The sequence below is a fragment of the Dipteris shenzhenensis genome, chromosome 27 (genome assembly GCF_047967505.1).
Source record: "Dipteris shenzhenensis isolate YYH24624 ecotype China chromosome 27, Dip_SZ_1.0, whole genome shotgun sequence".
NCBI lineage: Eukaryota > Viridiplantae > Streptophyta > Polypodiopsida > Gleicheniales > Dipteridaceae > Dipteris > Dipteris shenzhenensis.
In genome coordinates, this window is record NC_141622.1 from 50,094,258 (window position 1) to 50,098,657 (window position 4,400).

Below are 4,400 nucleotides of genomic sequence, written 5' to 3' on the forward strand. Positions count from 1 at the left end.
GTGGTAGATTGAAGTAGCATGAAATATTCCAACTGATCACAACACTATATACAGACTTACTACATGGTAACCAGCTGTAGCTGGTTTTGATAAAAATTCTCTAGTAGCCCATTTTAAAATGCCTCTAGGCTGATTAGAAAAGGTCTCGGAAACATTCAAAACATTTTAATACTACCACAAATCCCTGGCACTACATCATATTAGGTCTCCTAAAAACTCATGCTACTCGATAATATCATATGAAAGACATATACAAAGTATGGTTGATTTTTAAACTTGTTATGCATGTCAAATAAATGTGAAAAAGATCAAAATGACCTAGTTATCACATTCATAAAAATTAATTTTGAGTCTATAATCATAGTACTTGTGATTATCTAGCTCTAAACATATGTGATATAGTCATTATTAGAGTATGGGGTTCTAAAACTATTAAAAAATGCATTCTTATCAAGAATCATGACCATTTCATCTAAAAGTTGAAAAAATCGCTTTAAATTTGGTGATCCCTTGACCTTAAACCTTTATGCAAAACTCAAATTCATAGGCATGAGTGTATATCCCTAACAATTCCAAGACCTTTTAGCACCTATGCTCATATGGTCATAATCAAAAGCCCAAAACACGTTATCAATTCCTTAGAACAATTCTAGAAAGCGACTAAGTTAGCATGACATAAAAGTGTGCTCTGACATTTTTATGTCCTTCTACCAAACTAGTGTTATAATTAACCTTTAACCTAAAGGTGGGGAGTGAGAATGTTTTTAAATTGAAATAGGTCTACTTATATATTAATCAAAATGACCAAATTACAACCAAAATAAAATGCTCTCAAGATGAGCTCTTATAGACTCATCAGGCCAGCTAGCTACTAGCCATCTAGTTTGGTTCACTATATCCATAACAGCCTTCTTACATGTCATGGAAAACACATCAGTCTTGTTCATAGAGGCCTCGCATCTAGATAACCATATTATTTGAAGCATTGAATATCTAATAACATCCTACATAATGGACTTATCTATCCCGAGGTCTGCTCCAAAGATGGTGGAACCCTTGGAGATATACTCTAGCCCTAGGTCCTTGGCACACCATGCTCAGATAGCTCCCCAGAGATTCGGCACCCATGGGCATCCCCAGAACAGATGGGTAAGAGACTTTGCTCTAGCTTTGTGAATTTTGCATCTATCATCAACTTGTAGCCAAGGAACTAGGCTGCCTACTAGGAAGTGCCCCCCCTATCCTCCATAGGAAAAAATTGACCCGGCTATAAGGAGTGGATTTCCATGACCGACCAAATCTACCCCTCCATGTTGTCTCCAAGTCCTCCCTCTGCCATCTGTCATTATATCTTTGATGCTAGCTCTCCTTGACTACACACATGGCATCCATTTTCTTCGTTGTCAATTTGTTTAGCGGGATCTCTGAGTCCCATTCCCATTCCTCTGCAGTCGACGCCATTGAGGAGCATACATTAGATGACCACATAGATGGTATCTGACTTATAATCCCAGCCAAGAAAATAAGCTCAGCTAGGGATAGCTGAAATGTGTCCTCAATCTGAGCTAGGGACATCCACCCTTCCCTAGTTCCACAGGTCTTCCCAACAATGTATGCCCTTGGCATCTATTCTCCCTACCATGGCTTCATTTCCAACTACAAAATAGCCACCTCTTGACTAGGCCACTTTCCACTGCAATGATAATTTGAGTGAAAAGTCTCCATTTACGGTAGGTAGCCCTTTCCACCTTAGCTTGCTGACTCCTTCCTTCCACCCAACCACCAGCTTGTTAAGAAAACTAGACTTTAGAGTACGTCGGGTAACCGAAAATATTTTGGTCTAGATGTCCAATGCTGTAAAGTGTTTGACAGATGCCTTACAGATCGCATGCTCCAGTAAACCTGCCCAAGGCTCTTCAGACTCAAGCACAACAACATAAAGCAACTATAGACGTGCTTGATAGATGCACAAAATAGCGGGCGCATCTATAGGCATTGCTTGAATAGAGAATTTACAGGTGCGTTTAACAGCGTGTCTAATAGCTCATCTATTTGTGTGTGTATTAACACGTCTATTAGTGCATCTACACTGAGAAAATACAGGGCCGTCTAGCACTTATTGTGTCTATTTGCACATGTATTAGTGTGCCTATTAACGTGTCTACACTAAGAATTAGAATCGTATTTAGATGCAAAACAAAGAATACCAAAAATGAGATTTTGGTGCACATTACTGCTTTCCAAACATTGCCCATGATTACCAAAGCACGTAATTTTAACAAAAACATCAATGCTTTTTTTCAAGCCCACATATACAAGAATTAAGTGAGGTGAGGAGAATGAGACAATATGTAAAATAGTTTTGCAAATATCAATGATGGGCTACGGTTCAATCTCATCCTCAATGAGATCAACCCTTGCCAAACTATCTACTTCAAAATCCAAACAAGTGTTTAGATCTACAAATACATTCAACCCACTACTACTTGTGCTACTCATGTGCTCATCGAAATCAGCATCACCAATGGTAGGCTCGTCCTCACAGGTAATGGCCTCAATATCTGTATCTCCTATCTCATGATCATCCTCCTCTCTCGTATCACGATCATCATCACCTCCATGTCCATGATCATCCTCCATACGCTCCATATTAGTAAACGTGCTATACATCACTTTGGAACGTGGCATAATAGGTATGACATGCCATCATCTATTATTATCCACCATTGGTTGATAGAAAACCTAATTCAAACACAAATACAATCATGTTATTTTCCTTGCATCGAAGGTATCAAATATTTAAAATCGAGTATTTTTATATGTGTGCACAACACCTGTTCACATTGTTGCGGTAGTACTAGTGTGTCCACCATATTAGCAATATGAACACCTTGCATGGAGCATTGATACGCATCATATTTTGTATCATGTAAAGTATCTCACAAGCTCACCCATCTTGTAAATACAATCCTTCACGTCCTTTGATGCACTACGAGAAATGCTAGTAGGTAGTATGAACTGAACCCACAAGGAGGTGATTGATTAGTTGCTTATAATTATTCACTCACAAATTTGAAAGGAAAAAGATATTATGCACATAAAATACTTACTTTGAGCATCTTGTGCCCATCATGAGATTTCAAGCCATATAATTGATCTACACCTCTTTTCTTGCTCTTTGTAAAGGCCCCCTTCAAACACCTCATGCATCCAGTGGGAGTACGAATTGTAGTTATAGCACGCTTCACCGCCGCCATCTCTAGCTTTGATAACCTCCACGGTGCATGAGGTAAAAAAAAATGCCCATTTGGTCTCTCTTGTGGCGAAGCTTCATGCATCCTCCCTATGGTACGTAGATCCTCCCTTATGCCTATAGAATCTCGTGTCCCATTCAAATGCTCCCAAATGGTAGATGCCATATTCTTGAAGATATGCATGGGATCAAGCAGGTGATTGATCTTGAGGTGGGACCAATATGGTAAACGATAAAATATGGAGTATCTAAACAAAATCTGGTGTTAGTGGGCAATCTTTATTTCCAACCAATATAGCACACACTAGTTACAAACCCCTATCGGCTCATGCCAAGCAGTGGAGGAGTCATGAAACCATCCTCAATTCTCATCCAATCTCCCGTAGTGAGTGATTGTGGGAGGACTTCATTCCAAGGGGCAACATATCTAGGATGATCAGGTGGGAGACATCGATGGTGATTCTCATAGATGACCCTATTCAATGCATCTGCCCATGAGGCAACTAACAAAGGACCACAAATAGGACATACATGGAAACCCGATATAGTGAGACCTAAAAAATAGATGCAATTAAGAGTTGAAGGTGTGTTCAAGGTGCCACATCGGTTGCCTACTCATAATTAAAAGTGCAATGCTTACCTGAACACTCGCCATAGCCTGGGAAGTCATGCGTCGTCCACATCAAGACTGCTTTGTAGTTGAAGTCTCATGATGAGGGAGGCTTGCTCACATCATGCACCTCGATACCTCTCCAAAGTATCTCTAGCTCGTCAATCAAAGGCTCCAAATAAACATTAGGATTTTTGACTTTATGTTTCCCTGGAATTAGAAGGGACAACATAACATGTTCTTTCTTAATAGCCATAGAGGGTGGAAGATTATAATTCACCAATATCACTGGCCATACACTGTAAGAGGTGCTTTTGAGACCAAATGGGTTCACACCATCCATACCCAATCCAAGTCTCAAGCTCCTAGGTTCTTCCTTGAAGCTTGGCCATGTGTCTTCAATATGCTTCCATGCAAGAGTGTCTACGGGAGTTCTCCCCTTGCCATCGGTTGATCGATGGGAGGAATGCCATGACATGAGCTTTGCAATCGATTTGCACTTGAACATATGTTGGATGCGAGGGATTATGGGAAAAT